Raw genomic sequence first — 18,086 nt, 5'->3', positions numbered from 1 at the left:
TACTAATTTGCTGCTAGTTAATCATGGAAAACTAATTCTGCAAGATTTTAAACCTGTTATTTATTTTGTGTGTGGGTATGTGTAAAGTAGTGTTGCCAGCTCTGGGTTCAGAAATTCCTGGAGCTTTGGGAGATAGAGCTTGGAGGGAGGGGTTTGTGGACGGGAGAGACCTCAGTGGTGTATGATATCATAGAGTCCAACTTCTAAAACAACCAGTTTCTGCAAGATAACAGTTGGAGATCAGTTGTAATTCTAGAAGATTTCCAGCTACCACCTGGAGGTTAGTACAACCCTAGTGTAAAGTGTCATCAGTAGCAGCTGACTTATGGTGACCCCATATCATTTTAAAGGAGAGATGAACCAAGGTGATTTGCCATTGCCTGCTTCAGTGTAACAGCCTTGGTCTTCCTCAGTGATCTCCCATCCAAATACTAACCAGGGCCAACCCTGATTAGCTTTCAAGATTTGATGAGATCAGCCTAGCCTGGGCTATGCCAGTCAGGACCCATTCTTTATCAAGCCCATTTTATCATACTAGCCCCCTAGAATGAGTGCTTTTCTCTGACTTTATCTTTCTCTGTGTTAACCCTCCTTGAAGTATCATATCTAATATGATGGTTGTTGTGGATTTTCCGGGCTGTATAGCCATGGTCTTGGCATTGTAGTTCCTGACGTTTCGCCAGCAGCTGTGACTGGCATCTTCAGAGCTGTAGCACCAAAAGACAGAGATCTCTCAGTGTCACAGTGTGGAAAAGATGTTGGCAGGTAATTTATATCTACTCAGGAAGGTGGGGTTGGGCTGAGTCATCCTGTAAGAGTTTCAGGGTGTGGAATGCTAATGGAGGGAGGCTTCACTGTATCCTGAGGAGGTTTTTTTGCATATGGATTGGTGCTTGACATGCTAATCTTCTCTGCAGGGCTATTGTAGGGTATAGAGTGTTTTGTTAGCCTGATGTTTTTCAGGACTGGAAACCATTCTCTATTCATTCTTAACGTCTCTTCTTTCCTGTTGAAATTGTGCTTATGCTTATGAATTTCAATGGCTTCCCTGTGCAATCTGATGAAGTAGTTGGAAGTGTTGTCCAGTATTTTAGTGTCCTGGAATAGGATACTGTGTCCTGTTTGAGTTAGGCTATGTTCAGCCACTGCTGATTTTTCAGGTTGGCCAAGTCTGCAGTGTCTTTCATGTGAGGTGAGAGGGTCTCTACTGTCTTTTGCTGATCATAGCATCTGTTGTCGTAGCAAGCAGTATTCAGACCCACCAGAAAAATACAACAGATGCTACAATCAGCAAAAGACAGTAGAGACCCCCTCACCTCTGCAGGAGTATACCGCATACCCTGCAGCTGTGGACAAGTTTACATCAGGACCACACAGCATAGCATCCAGACAAGAATAAAAGAACATGAACAGCCCGGAAAATCCACAACAACCATCGTTCTCCGGCCGTGAAAGCCTTCGACAATATATCTAATATGCTCTGTTTATTCAGATTGCTGTAATTCTAGACTTTGTACGTTGCTTATTAGATGACTCTTCATATTGATTGTACCAGCTTACACTGTATAATCCTCTTGGAGTGAGAAATATACTATAAATATAGTAACTAAATAAATACTTCTCACTTCCCCATGGAGCTTTCTCTCTTCTGTATGTCTGTCATACCATTTCTGGCAACCCACCATCATTTTATCTCTCCATCCTATAGTGTTTCTCTCTCTCTCTCATTCTCTACTTGTCTGTACTGCCTACCCAAAAGTTTGTAGCAAATTTATTTTATTTGTACCTAATTAGGGATTAGTGTACTCAGTCACATGGAAATATAACCGTGTCTCTTTAATGGAACATAGGGTAATAAACTCTCTCCTAGCAGCTCTATCTTAAGATAGACTCCCTCTGAGAGGAGCTAGCTCTGAACAGCCCAGGATGTTTTATTTAGGAACCAGACACTTAAGCCCTTAGCAAACCCAAGGAGAAATGTTCTGAGTTAATTAGCTTTACTGAAAGTGTTTTAAGTCTTTTAATTAAGCAGGAAATAAGTAAATACAATATTGTACAGATTATGCAAATAAGACCAGTAAATAAGAATAACAGTATAAATCAGCTGACATCTTGTAATACTATTCACCTCTATAACATATAAAGAAACCCACTAAATAAGACCAAGCAAGATATAAGGTCCTGTAAATAAATCAACGCCTCCCATGTGCAAGAGATTTTTACCTAGCTTCAGATATCCTTCTCTGAACTCCTTTTGCAGACTTCTAATGAATGTCTCCAATGAACATTAAACTTATAGAAATTTGTACAAAAGAAAGGATAGAATCATTATCAAATTTACAAGTGCCACTCATAACTTTCCTACTGTTACATTCCTCTATCTTTGAAGCAAAGCAATTCAAATTATTGCCCATTATCCAAGACATATATCATATGAAATCTAGCAAGTGAAAGGACTCCTTCTCAGCCCTAAGAAAACTTTTTGAGGCATTGAAGCATGAAGATAAGCACTGGCTATTAAAGAGGCTGTAAAACTGCTCTCTCACTGGTAAGGACATACAGATGAGCTCATTCAAGACATTTCTCAACAAGGTTGCAATTAAAATTACTTTAGAAATACATGGATGCTCAGAAATAATATCTTGCTACATAAAAAGTGGGCCATACTGGCGACAACTCACTTTTTATTCTGGCACAGGCGTACTGAGGGGCCTGTGGGTGCACCTGTGCCAGGGTAAAAGTGAGTTGTCAGTGTGGCCCAGTGGAGCTCTGTGGGGCCTTTGGAGGTCCATGCTGGGCTTCTGTGATGCTTGCAGCAGGCCTCTGAGGGGCCGCAGAGCCAGTGGGAAGGCGCAGCACGGGAAGGCCACCTCCACCACTGCAGAAGGGGGTGAGGCTTGCTGCCATCACTGCAAGGGGGGGCGAGGCTCACACCACCACCACCATGGCAGGGAGTGGGGCCAGGTTCACTGCTGCCTCCACAGCTGCTGCAGTGCGTCTCTCCCAATGCACCACAGAGGCAATGCTAAGGCCACGCCGGGGGGGGGGGGGTCAGCCTCCCTGCTGCCTCCATGACCTCTGTGGCACATCCCCTCCCAACGCACTGCGGTGTATGCAGGAAGGCCATGTAGGGGCTCTCTACCGCCTCATGGCTGCTGCAGCACATCCCCTCCCTCACAACACATCCCTCCTAACACATTGCAGAGGCAGCCGAAAGGCCACGCAGGGAGAGGCTTTCTGTTGCCTCCATGGCCACTGCAGCATGTCCCTTCCCAATATGTCCCTCCCAACGCACTGCGGAGGAGGTGGAAAGGCCACACAATGGGGGTGAGTCTCTCCACCGCCTCCACAGCAGCTGCAGACCCTGCTGCTAGTGTCTGTTGTATTTTTTCAGACAACAGGCTCTGCTGCTAGTGAATTATAATGGTCAGGGCTTTTTTTCAGAGGGAACGCAGGGGAATGGAGTTCCGGAACCTCTTGAAAATGGTCACATGGCTGGTGGCCCCGCCCCCTGATCGCCAGACAGAGGGGAGTTTAGATTGGCCGCTGAGCGGCGTGGAGGGCAATCTAAACTCCCCTCTGTCTGGCGATCAGGGGGCAGGGCCACCAGCCATGTGACCATTTTCTCTGAGGGCAACCCACTGAGTTCCACCCCCTCTTTTCCCAGAAAAAAAGCCCTGATAATAGTTATATAAAAATATGATTGCAGACTGCTCTGCAGACATATTTCTCAGTAACCCCATCTTCCCTCCCCAGAACCTCATAGTATCTTTCACTCTGAACCACCATAGGTTTTTTCTGTACTCTTTCTCAGTTGCTTCTTTGATTCCCCCTCCCCACCCAAAAGATCTCTTCTTTGCCCTCCCAACTCTTTGCTAGCCCACCACACTGGTCTTTCTGCTCCTCCAGCATCCACCTCCTTCTCTTTCACCACACTGCAAGTCTCTATGCACCCCATGTTATCCCTTTCTCTTGGCTCCACTCCAGATTTCCCTTCTCTCAGTTACCCCAGTTCTCCTGTCTGTCTCTGCAGGAGGGGAAAACCAGTCCCACATTCACCATGGCTGAATCCACACTTCTTATGTTTTCCCGCCATTTTTCCACTTGTTCAGTGCAATTCTCAGTGCTGTTCACACTCCCTCAACTCAACCCTGCAAGTCTTATGTGTTTCCTTCGCTGTGTTTTCAATGCTTGTTTTCGGTTCTTTTCCACAATTTTCACGGTGGATGTGAATGCTTAGAAGCAGTTTTCAAATGCCTGCCCCCTCTAACCACCCCCACTTCAGTTCTGCTGTACAAAAAAGGAAAACTGTACTGAATGTGAGGGAACACTTATCGGCATCACAAACGCCTAGGACTCCATGGCCGCTTCGACATCTTTTTTTGTTTGTTTGTTTGGAACTAAGGGAATATCGAAATATCGGAAAAATGATATTTTAACTTGGGTAAATCCTGATTCTTAGCAGCCACTTCCCCCAACAAAGCAATCTTTCTTAAGTGCTTCCTTTTAAGATCATTTTTAAATTGTCTGCCAGAGATAGGAACCAATGAACACAAAGAAAAATTGCTGCGAAATTTCTATTTGCTGCTGTTTCTAAACATAGCAATTTCGATGTAGTGGAAATCTTTTAAAAAGGGGGGGGGGTTGGTGTGGGTGGGCTAAGCGCCGCCCACTGTGGTGCAATTTCCTCCTAACATGTGAACACCAGGTTGTGCGAGGCATACGCAATTTGGCCATGAATGTGAACGGTGGATTGAAAATTGCAGGACAGGAACCAATGCAATCTTTGCGTTTGAAAAATGGAAAATAGGTGAGTGTGGATTCAGCCCATGTTTCAGGAACAGATCTCCCATCCCCATTTAGATTTTTGATGGACTTGATTGGGTCTCAGATACCCCCCACCCCCTGGCAAAAACTTTGAGGAAGGTCTACAGACAATGAGAGTTTGGAATTCTCCCAGGCGTCAGCAAACAGATAAAGCAGAGGGCATAATGGCTTTAGATTGAACAACCCCACTGTAGATTAATCCATTACATCAACATCAACCTTTTATTGGCATAATAGAGACACAGAATGGTGTTTACAGTCAATAAGAGGTTAAGATTATATATATATTATATATATATAACATAAAAACATAATAAACAAAATTAGCATAAAACCTCATTTGATCTTAAGTATTTGATCTTAAGTATTTCCTCCAAAAATCTTGCAACTTCTCTAGTAATTTCTGCTACCAAATCACTCAATAAGAACTGACAATTGATCACAGTATTCTGAAACACCATTATCTGGGGAAGACTATCAAACAAATTCCTATGTAGGTTTGTATAAAACTGGCTGTCAAGCATTCTATGCTGAATTGATTTGGGAAGATTCACTCCACAGGGACAAAGCCTCTCATGGAAAGGGACTTGCTGGTATCTTCCACAAAGAATGTTAGAAAGAAATACATTCAGTCTAGCCAACATAAAAGCCCTACTTTGGAGAGGAGTCTCAAGATCATATAAATAATTAGATCTTCCCAGGCTGAGAGTCAAGACCTAATGAGGATTTTTTTCATGGAAGTAATCATTTAATTTCTTATGTGTAGCAATCCTGGTCAAACCAATTAAAAGAGTTAGAGACACATGGGATCACAGGTTTGGCTTTGGAGTTATAATGCTTAATTAACAGAGAAAGTCCTGAAAGGACTTCATATGAATTTGAGTTTATAATCACCAGTCTTAACCTACTCATCATTTCAGAATCAAAAAGGGTAGAGAATTCTCTTTCTTGTAACATAGTCCACTTTATCTTTCTCCAGATGTCATTAGGAGCTTCCTCAATCTGCGCAGATGTGACATCATTTTCCACAGAATCTAGTTTTAGGGACAATACTAGAGGCAAGTGATCACTTTCAGTATGAGGTTCTATAACAACATTGTTAGTAATTAATAGTAAATTAGGAAGATATGCTACCTCAGGAAGATATGAATGTGAATTCACTCACTGCAGGGAAATGGGAGAGGCCATTAACTGTTATAATGTCATGCATGATGCAAAATTCAATCAATCTTATACCAGGGTCAAATCCACATTCACCCATTACCCGCATGTTTATCAGATATCTTCCGTTTGCCTCCAATCCGTGATTTTTTCCTCCTCGTTCACATTCCTGCTTCCAATCCGTCTTTCTCGCACGTCCCTCCGGTCACACGGCCGCTCGAAAACCGCTTTTTTGGGCGGGACCTTTTTTTCCCGCCCTTTTTTTTATTTTTTTGAGCGCACTTTTCCATTATTTTGATCTTGCCTTATAAAGAAACATCATTGAAGATAATGATGCCTCTCTTTCCCCCACTGACAGCACTGATGGCTCTCTCCCGTTTCTTTTTTGGAAATTTGGAAGCATGTGGGAAGCTTTCGTGGGCATTTCCTATGCAGGACAGTTCAGTGCCTGAATTTTACTGAAGTTTCACTTCCTTGGAGTGTCATTATTTTGATATTTCGTAATTTCGATATTACAGTAATATAAAATAAAAAAAAACAGTTAAAAAGGAAGTTTCGTGAGTCCGTTCTGAGGATGGATTCACCTCAAAATGATTTTTCAAACTACCAGATTTGATTCAGAAACAGCATAATCAATAAATCCAATGCTATGAAGTCAAAAACAGTCTTTTGCAGACTACGGAGCACTTGCAAGTTGAATCAGCCAATAGGAACTCTCGGAACGGCCGGAGAGACAGGAAGGGGGGTGGTTTTTTAAAAAACCGCATAAATTGCGCATTGGCCCGTTCACGGCCCCCGTGAAACTCCCGTTGAAAACCTGTGACCACATATTCGGGAGAAATGCGAATGAAATGCGTCTGTTTAATGAGGTAATGTGACCGGCGCTCGGGAATGCGTGGGGAATGCGGGGAACATGCGACTTAGAATGAGTAATGTGGATTTGACCCAGCTTTGTTAAGCAAAACATCCTTAAATTGACAAGGCAAATATAGCTGTAAAGGCAATAACTCTTCATCACCAAAACCCAAAAGCGTAATCCACTTTTGATTATTGGTTCCTATTTGAGAATTGAAATCTCCAAAAATCATAATCTGGGCATTTGGAAACTTCTTAGTTACAGATAATATACATTTAGAAAGTTTCTCCCAATTGATTATTTGTTCCATTTCATCATTAGAGGGGGATAAATAAACATTAGCCACTATTAAATTAATAAAAAGATTATGATAATAACAGGGCTTGAGCTATCAGTGGACAAACATCTAAAAGGAGAGCCTTGAATGGCAAATTAGATTTCGTCAAGATTGCCAACCCAGCTTTACAGCGACCTTTAGGGTGTATTTTATACGCTGGGAGATTTAAAACTTTAAAATCTTTTAAGTTTAACACATCTTCCGACCATGTTTCCTGCAATAAAACACAATCAAAGGACCTTAAATAATTAATAAAATCTAGGTCAAACATTTTGTTCCTCCACCCTGCAATGTTCCAAGAGACAAAATGGAGGTTTCTCATTGCAGTTCCTTTCATTAGTCAATCAGTACTAGTTATTTGTACCAATGACTTACAGTCATCGTTATAGATGCATCCATTACATTGCGGGGGCTTTAGAACAGATTGGGCACTTTCCATGTCCACATTAGATAGGTCTATCTAGGGATGTTCAGGAGAGGAAGTTTCATGAAAAAATTCCATATGCTCTGTTTGCTCCTGGGAAGGATGAGTTAGAGTGATCTCTTTTAGAGAGTTAATCAAAGAGGAGCTCCCACTTTGTTTATGCTTACATTTTGCCATAAAGGAAGGATCTACTGACCCTGTCAGCGATTGTAACTGATTTTTAGTAAACTCTCATCTTTCAACAATCGTATGCTGTTCAACAACTGGGAGCATCTCAAAAGATTGTAAGAGATCTACTTCCATTGAGTTTGCTAAGTAATTAAGATTAGGAGTGATGGAGGATTGATCCAACTGCCCATCTTTGTCCTCTGAGATCATTTAGGGGGCTGTCCTGGACATCCAATATTGACTTTTAACAACAACAATAAAGTTTATTAGCCAGAGGCCATCACATTCTCACAACCAATTCAGCATCACGTGTGATTGCACATCAGCAAGCGAAATAAATATTTTAAAAGCTACATATTTCAGCAAGTTATCACATTTAAAAATTTGCTTAATAAACCAATCTTAAAAACATAATCAGTCCTAAAAGCATACTTATTCAACAGCAATATATACTTAAAATATCCACACAATCATTAAAATTGTAGCTTACTATAATTTTTTAAATAATATAAATATCTAAAATTTAATTACCTCATATTATCAGATTATATTGATACTTATCTAGGTTTCTGCATATTTAGCCAGAATTTCCTCCTATTAATGACCATCCAGCCATATTTTGCCACTTCGAGCGTCATTTCCCTATTCCTGTCTGCTAACATAATTGTAATTCCTTCTCTCTTTCCCCAGCAGACTATCAATTATAAGGTTAATATACATTTCCCTAATATGTTCATATATTTTACAATCAAAGAAAATACATAGTAAGGGCTCAACACTCCCATCTCCACATGGACACAAACATTTTTCATAATATATCTTCTTATATTTGCCTTCCAGGTCAGCAGAGGGTAAGAAATCATACTGTAATAGAGTAAAAGTTCTCCTATAATCAGGATTCTCTAGGCTGTTTACATAGGGCATTGGTGAAACCCTATTCCTTCTCTCCAATAAATAGTTCTTAACTCTAGTCAGGTCATGTTGCCTTTCCACAATAGATATTGTTGGGAGAAACCATAATGACTTAATTTGCTCCTCAGCAATCTCAACCAGGGAGGAACAAAGTTATCTCTCAAAACTAGATATGCCAGGCCATTTATGGTAGAAGCCAATTTTAGCCACAATATTGATTTTTCTATCAGTTGGATCCTGCTGTATCTCTTTTAAGGCTGCTGATTTTTTGCAGAATTTAAGATATATCTCCGTTTTAGGTGAATTAGGTAGCAATGCAACAATTGATGTATTTAAAACAAATGTGCAGGAAAAACTCCCTTTGACCATAGAATCTTTTTAGATCTTTGAATTAACATAGGAATATTGGAAGATTTGAAGGTAAGTAAAATTCTCTGAGTTTGAAACATATGGTTAAGAGGTTCGATATTAATCAAATAAATTTTATGATATTTAATTTGGAATAATTCACAGAGGTAGATTTTAACCAAATGATTACTTCTCCAGCTTGGCATCCTTCCTTTATAACAACAGATAGTTAAACACACTTTATTTGGTTGGAAAATCAGTTGCTGGATGTTCTCTTTGTGTTCTAAGATGATACAAGGCTCAAGACTATTTCTCAGAGGAACATTTCTTGTCACTTCAGAAGGTATTTTCTCCAGGGGGGTTAATATGTTTGAGGGATTTGTTGCAGCTCACATATTGTTATAGACAGTTTCTTTATTTCTGACGTGAGGACCAAGATTTGACTTTCCATTTCCTTAAGATTCTTAAAGAGCATTTCAACAGTTTTTGCAATCACTTCTAGGAGTAAATGCTCATTTGGGAACACTGCTCATTTGCTTGTAGAGTAAACTTGTTGTGTCTTTAATTGCTCACCCCTGCTCGGAAGTCAGCATCTGCCACATCATTTTCCATATCATGTAGGTTTATTATCTCTTCCTCTCCCTCAAATTCTCCCAAAGGGGCAAAGCAATTTGTCATTTCCACAGCAAAAACTGACTGAGACCTCCGGCATGTGTTATTTGGAGTAAAAAAATCCCCTATTTTAGACTGTATGTATTTTAGCAGGTATGGAGGTCAGCTCCTCAGTCTCTTGGCCGTTTGCCCAAAGCCATTAAATGCGCAAGATAAGTTTCCTGTCTTCTAGTTGAATGAAGAGACAATGTTAAACAGGATTCTCTTATCTTAAAAAACACAAAAGTTCTCTATTGCAGTTAATCTTACTGCAACCAGTCACTCCTCTCAGCACAGGGCTCAATACCTCCCAGAGTCCAGTGTAAAATAAATATTTATAAATCTTTAAAATATTTAAAACAGCAAACAGCTGTCCAAAAAGGTGTCTAGGTTACCACCCCCCCCCAGCTGTATGCAGCCTGAATTAAATGCCAAAAAGGGTCATTTAAAACTTAAAAGAGATAAAATGAAGTTAAAACCTTGATGGTCCAGATTACATATCTGCTCCGGTCGCCATTTTCCTAATCCCCTTAATCCATTAGATTTCAGTCTTTGCAAGCATAGCTTGGTGTTTGGAAGTTTCATTTTAAGGCCAAACTACATGTTACATTTTGCATAAGTTCCCAACGGGGACGGCAACTAGACATGGGCACGAACCGCATTAAAAATGCAAAAAACTCACAAACTGCCTGATCGTCTGTTTGCGAACCAGCAGTTCGTGAGGGTCCACGGCCAATGAACAAGCATTTGTAACAAGCCCGGTTCATTGCGTTCATCCGCGGTTCATGAAGCCAGACAGTCAAGCACCATCAATTAATTCCCTTGGAAATGGAGCCAGGGGAATGCCTGAACTCTGTCTGCTGCACTCCTTCTGTCACCCTGGAAACCCGAATCAAAGCCCAGCTTACCTTGATGGGCAGGTCTTCCTTACAACCATGGAGCTGCAAATTGGTTACAATTGGTTACATGGGAGAAGACACCCAGGGGGAGGGAGGGGGGAGTGTGGTGTTCTGTTGCCATGGGCACTCCAATCTCATCCCTGCAAACCCTGACAGGCAGCTCTGATGGCCAACCACAGACCTCCTGTGTTGCTCTATGGGACCTCTGCTTATAAAAAGCACTGGGCTCCCAGACTGGGTTTCACTTTTAGCGAGCAGTGGAGTGTGACAGAGCTGTCGCTTGTTACTTGCTAGCCTTTGGGGAGAGAGACAGAGAGAGTATAACTGAGCTTGGATTTTGGGGATAGGGATCTATCTCCTCTGGTTCCAGGGCTGCTGCCTGGCTCTGGGGCCAAGCTCAGTGGGCACCTCGGCTGAGGGCTCACAGTATTATTAGTGCCTGATCTGGTCAGGTCTCTGGGAGTGCTGGGCTAGGGCTCTGCCCCCTCCCTCCCTCTGGTGCCAGGGCTGCTGTCAGGCCCTAGGGCCAAGCTCAGTGGGCACTGCAGCTGAGGGTTCATAGTGTCATCTCCTTTTCTCTCCTCACTTCTTGTTTGCTGGCAGTATGGGGCTTTGGGTGGGGGCCAAGAGTGGTCATGTGGGGAAGTGCAGAGATTGTCCTAGTTGCACCGTGGGAAGCAGTGTTGGGCAGGGCTCTGGAGCAGAGACTTCCGCTCCCAAAAAATCACCTGTTGTGGCTGTGGAGGAGGCTGAAGAGCTCTTGCCGCTGGCGGAAGAGGAACTCTTTAAAATGCTTGAGGAGGAAGAGGCCGAGGGATCCTTGGAGGAATGGTTGGGGTTCGACGAAACATCCAGCCCACCCCCATCCCAAACTACCAGTGCTGTCCCTGCCTGCAGTCCACTCCTCACTCCGTCTTCCATTGCCAGCTCCATGGCACAGCCAGTAACACTTTGTCCTCCCTCCCCTGGAACCATTAGTGGGCCACGGTTCAACCTCAATGTATGGAGGCACTTTCGGGCCCTTCCGACTGACCCCCGTGTGGTGCGGTGCTGTGTGTGTGATGGCCCGGTGCACAGGGGCAATGACCCGAAGCACTTGTCATCATCGGCCCTGAGTAGGCACCTGAAGAGGCATCACCCAAGCCTGTGGTCTCCGTCCTCGGGCAGCGAAACATCTGTCAGGGGGAGACAGAGGGCCACCAGCTCGTCTGATCCGGGATCAGTGGGAGGGTCACCAGAATGCACCCCGAGCAAGAGGCCTTGCCCCAAGGGTGCTGCTGGTGGGAGCGGAAGGGTCAGGCAGGCCGCCCTGGGGGAAGTTGTTCCATTGGGGTCGGGGGTGGTGCTGCTGAAAAGGGTGAGGTCTAGGGCTCAGGAGGTGGGCGTTTGTGTGGTGGTGCAGATGATTGCCCTGCAAGGCTTCCCCCTATCAGTCATGGAGGGCATGGACTTCCAACTGCTGCTCCAGCACTTTGCCCCATGGTTCTCCATGCCGTCATGGCACACCATTGGGTGTCAAGCCGTGCCTGCCCTCTACGAATCAGTGTAAGACATGGTGCACAGAGAGCTGTCGGCCACCCAAGGCCATACAGTACATTTCACGGCTGACCTGTGGAGCGGCTGCCATCACAGCTTCCTTGCCATCACTGCCCACTGGTGGCAACCAGAGGATCTCCGCCGCCCCAGGCCAAGAACTGGCACCCATCAAAAGGTGCCCAGCTTGACACTGGGCTACAGGGAACTTCTTCTCCAGGCCCGGGGGATGGACGAGGTCTACACCAGGAAGAATATCGCCGCCACCGTAAAGGCAGCTCTGAGGGAGTGGACGTCCGAGGTGGAAGGGTTTGTCTGTAGCTTTATGGTGACGGACGCAGGAGCCAACATGTTGGAAGGCCTGAAAGAAGCGTCCCTCCTGGGCCTGGTGTGCATGGTGCACAAGCTGCACCTTGTGATGAGGGACGTGCTTGGGCTGGGGAGCAAGCCGAGGGAAAGCTGGGACGAGGGAACCTTGTGGATGTGCAATCTGCTGGACAGCTGCCGTCGCATCGCTTCCCACTTCTCCCGCAGCATAAACTCTTCCCGCAAGCTGTTCCAGAGGCAGGGAGAGGGAGGGGGCCCTCTTCCAGGACCTGCCCACCCACTGGAACTCCCACTTGGTTCTTTCCTTCCAACTTTCCAAAGACGGGGTAACGCAGATATTAATGCGATCCACCTGTCTCCCCATTATCCCTGAACACGGGGTCTGCCTCTCCTGTCAATCCAATACAGTTATTCCATGTATCCATGCATGCCTCTATCCTATACACCCATCCCATACAGCTATGCCCCTGTCTATAGAGAAACCTATCTATCCCATGTACCTAAACGTTCAATGATCCATGTCCAGCAGGTGTGTTTGTGCGGCGACAGCCACTGCACAACTCAAGGTGTGGACAACAGCATTGGCTAAAATTCCATAATGTCCCCATCTGGTGGAGGTATATTGGTGTCCCTGAACCCGCAGGGTGTGTGTTTGTGTATGCAAGGCCTCCGTGTATGCCATCATGTCTTGATGGGGGGTTTCTTTGCAGACTGTTGCTGGGTCATTTGGTTATGCGGCAGCCGCCAACATGACCCACATTACTACCTTGGCAAAAAGTAGCCTCTGGGAGGCCTGGCGGGCAGGCACATGGGGGGTGCCACCAGCAAGTGGCCATACCCCCGCCCCCTAGAGGGGAGGTGGCTTGTCACTACCTCCCCCGGCCTGCCATGCCTAGCGGCCACCAACATCACCCGCCTTCTGGCCTATGCCAGGAATAAATATGCACTCCTTTGAGGCTCGGTGGGCGGGCACATGGGGGGGGTGCCACCAGCGAGTGGCCACACAGCCTGCTCCCTAGAGGGGAGGTGGCTCATCGCCACCTCCTCCAGCCCGCCAGGCCTGGCAGCCACCGACATCACCCACCTTCCAGCCTACGCCGGGAATAAATGCGCACTTCTCTGAGGCCTGGCGAGCGGGCACATGGGGGGTGCCACCAGTGAGTGGCCACACACCCCGCCCCCTAGAGGGGAGGTGGCTCATCACCACCTCCTCCAGCCCACCAGGCCCAGTGGCTGCCAACATTACCAGCCTTCCGGCCTGCACCGGAAATAACTGCTCGTTCCTCTGAGGCCTGGTGGGCGGGCAAAAGTGGGGTGCCACGCCACCAGCAAGTGGCCATACCCTTCCACCCCCTAGAGGGAAGGTGTTCCCCCTTCAAGTTACACCCCTTGTATACTGGGCCAACATTAACTGTAATTGTATCGAGTGGGAGGCTCTAATTGTATCGAGTGGGAGTTTCCTGGGGGCCTCGGATTGGAGAGGGTATAACTCCAAGATCCCTATTGCAATCTCGACCAAACTTGGATGCTGGCTGGAAGAGAGCCTGTTAAACACTCCCTGTGAATATGGGCTCTCTAAGTCCAATGGGGGCCGTTCTGACCTCCACAAACCACGAACCCTGAACAGGTTTGTCAGCGGGAAATGTTCATCACGGTTCATGAGTTCGAGTTCGTTGGTGGCAACGAACCACGAACCGTGGGTTCATTAATTTTTTTTGGTTCATGCCCATGTCTAACGGCAACCCAATTGCAGCTGTGAGTCCCCGGTACAAGTTCCCATTCTGTTTTCCCAAGTTGAAAGTGTGCAGAGGAGCATTATGTGACCCATCAGGGGCTGCTTCCACAAGCATTCACTGCACATGCAGTCCCCAATGGGTCAAACAATGCTCCTCCAGGGCTTTTCAGCTCCAGAAAATGGCACAGAGGGCAGATAGGAGCCCCTACTCTCCCCTACACTATGACCCATTCTGAATCAGGCTCCTGTGATACTTTCACCTGGGCACTTGCAGCAGCAATATGGCTGCAAGTCCCGATGGTGAACTCATGGAAAACGTATTGTGCATTTTGTCCCTCAGAGTACACAAGTAACAACGATCAGATTTATCCTGTACTATTAAAATGACAAAACACATTGATTTATTAAGGGTATATTAATGTCTGAACTGAATTAGAGCAGAAGCTTTTTTTTTGCTTTTTTTAATATAAAATTTTTATTTTTTAGATAGAAAATAGCGAATAAAAAGTAGAGGGAGGGGGATAGAAAGAGAAGAAAGAACAAAAAAAATAAATTAAATATCTATTACATTGCACCATTCACTCTAATACATATCTTAGTATTCTGCTAATCAGCTCTCTATTTGCACATTTTTCCATTTATCTTCTATAATGTCCATAAAGGACCACATCTTAGTTGAAAATTAAATTTCACCAAACTTATCTTGTATCCATTTGTAAAAAGGCTCCCAAATGTCATGATAGGTTGTAATGTCCAATTCTTTCAATAAACTCGACAATTTGTCCATTTCAGCTGTCTCAAGTATTTTTTCAACCAGGTTTTCTTGTGTTGGGATAGTTGTCATTTTCCAAAGTCTCGCATATACAATCCTAGCTGTTGTAATTATATTCAACATCAAATGCTTTTGCTCTTTATTGACCGGGATCGATATGTGGTTTAATTAAAAAAAGTTCTGGTTTCAAAGGTAGTGGATTCATGAGTATCTGTTGTAACATTGCATATACCATCTTCCAGAACTCCACAGCTTTTTTGTATGAGACCAGTACTAGTGCGTCCTTATCCAGTGATTTTTAAAATATTTATGATTTTCCCATTTTTTATACCAGAGAAACACATGCCAGCCCATCAATAGGTCATGTCCTTCCAAGTTTAAAAGTCTTTCATTTTCCAAAGTAATCCACTCTCTCAGCCAGGTCAGCACACAAGCCTTATAATATAGGAGCCAATCTGGTAGGGCAAAGCCTGCTTTTTCCTTAGTATCTTGTAGGGCTTTCAGCTTAATTTGTGGTTTTTTGTTCTGCTAGATAAAAGATTGTACAGCCCGGTTAAGGTCTTTAAAGAATACTTGGGGTATTCCTAATGGAATATTTTGAAACAGAAATAGAACTCTTGGGAGAACATTCATTTTTATCACTGCTATTCTTCCCATCAAAGATAGCTGAAGATCTTTCCATCTTTCCAGGTCTTTTTTTATTGTTTTTATCAGTATCCCATAATTGTCTTCATATAAGGAGCTACATCTGTTAGTCATCCAAATTCCTAAATATTTTATCTTCTTTTCTATTACTAGTTGCGATTTTTGAGTTAATTCTTCCATCTGTCGTTTTGGGATATTTTTAGTAATCGACTTTGTCTTTTGAATATTTATTTTTAATCCTGCCAAAGCTCCATATTCTTTGATTTCCTGCAAGAGCTTCTGTATTGACGTTAAAGGGTCTTCTAAAATAAAAACTAAGTCATCTGCGAATGCTTGTACTTTGTATTCTTGCTTCTTAATTTTGGCTCCTCTGATCTCATCTGAGTTTCGGATCTTGTCCATAAGTGGTTCCAGTGTCAGTATAAACAAGAGAGGAGATAATGGACAACCTTGACTTGTTCCTTTTTCAGTTTCTATTGGTTCTATTAGTTGGCCATTAAATGAGATTTTAGTCCTTTGTTTATCATAAATTCCTCAAATTATTCTGAGAAAATTTTCTTCACACTGCATCTCATCTAGTTGTTTAAACATAAATTGCCAATTGAGATTGTCAAACGCCTTCTCTGCATCAAGGAACATCAGAGCCATTTGTTTTTCTGGATGGGCTTCGTAATACTCCAAAATGTTTAGTATTTTTCTTATATTATGGCTAGTCTGTCGTCCTGTTAAAAAGTCGGCCTGATCTTGGTGGATCATCTGGTCCATTAGTTTCCTCATTCTCCTTGATAATATTGTTGCAAAGATTTTATAATCTACATTCAGCAGGGAGATTGGTCTATAGTTTTTTATTTCCTTCAAATCTGTTCCATCCTTTGGTATTAAGGATATTGTAGCTTCTTTCCATGTTTCTGGTATGGATTCTGTAATTAGAGCCATACCATGTTTCTGGTATGGATTCTGTAATTAGAGCAGAAGCTTTTTGAAGGAGGGGAAGGATGAGCCAACTAGTAAGAAGGGACAAAAATGAAGACTACTGTAACTGCTGGGAAGATAGAAGTTCCTCCTTCCCTACTCTTGAATGTGAGGAAGGGACATCAGAAGAACTGACAGGTAACAAAAAGAATAACCACAGTGATGAAGATGCCATGGGAGAGAGGGGAATGTCACCAGCATAAGAAAGCATATAGGGAAGAAGTCAGTCATTGTGGATACCACATCAGATCCTGTGGGTTTGTACAACAGGCATCTTTTAGGTCTAAAGCTGCCCTAATTCTAAATGGTCTCGTTTCATTTCCATTTCTGAAGTATCTAAACACACACTAAGCCTTTTATTGTAACAAAAGTCATTTTGTACCATTGAGATAGCATTGTAGCTTGCCTCCACTCTCACAATAAGGTGCCTTTTTATGTCACTCAGTAAGTGCTTTAGTGGCATTGTATTCCTCAACCAAGATAAAGCAAAGACTGGATTTTAGGTCCTTAGTTTAAGGGGGAAACAATAGTGGTAATTGTCTTGAGCTCCACACTTAGAAGTGGACATAACAGCATTACCAAAGGGTATTTCAAAGTTTCAGTCTTTGAAATAATTAAGTTGCTTTTCTTTCTGTTCAATGAAAATGTAAGCTAGAGTCGCCAGCTCTGGGGAACGAAATACCTGGAGATTTTGGGGGTGGAGCTTGGGGAGAACGGGGTTGGGGGAGTGGCAGAAGCTCAGCAAGTTATAATCCCATAGACTCCACTGTCCAAAGCAGCCATTTTCTCCAGGGGAACTGATCTCTGTCACTTGGAGATCAGTTGTAATTCTGGGAGATTTCCAGCTACCACCTGGAGGTTGGCAAGCCTAACGTAAGCCCTCTGCCTTTCTGACCTCCTGAGATCCAGAAAATAGGAACTGCTATTAAAAAATCCCAAGTTTCAACTGTGGAAGATCTAATGGACTTACGGAAAATGACAACCAGAATAGATTTCAGAGGTTCATACAAGGACAAATGATCTATCAGATACATGGGTCACAGATGGTGAAGAATCAGCACCTCAGATTGAACCCAGAAGCAGACAGGTAACTAGTAAAGTAGTTTTAGGATGAGACTGATATGATCATACCTCTGGACAATAGATAAGCAGCTGTATTCTGTACCTACTGACATCTCCAAATAATCTTCAAGGGCATTCCTACAGTAATCCAGTCTTGAAGTTATAGAGTCATCGATCAATGTGGCCAGACTGGCCTAATCCAAGAAGGGAACCAATTTGTGCACTGAATACAATTGAAAAATGGCGTCTCTCGCAACTGCATTAATCTCTCTCCAACAAGAAGACAGGATCTGTTAAAACTCCTAAGCAAGCATGATGCTATCTAGAGTGTGCAAGGCAATCCATTTGCCCCACGGCCAACTCCTTCTTGATCATCACTTCACCTGCCTACGCCCTGTTGTTTAACATCCTTGGTTCAGACAATGCAAATCACTTCAGGAGACCTTTCTTTATTTCC

Source organism: Eublepharis macularius, chromosome 7, assembly GCF_028583425.1.
Source record: "Eublepharis macularius isolate TG4126 chromosome 7, MPM_Emac_v1.0, whole genome shotgun sequence".
Taxonomy (NCBI): Eukaryota; Metazoa; Chordata; class Lepidosauria; order Squamata; family Eublepharidae; genus Eublepharis; species Eublepharis macularius.
Note: the sequence above shows the minus strand (reverse complement) of the source record.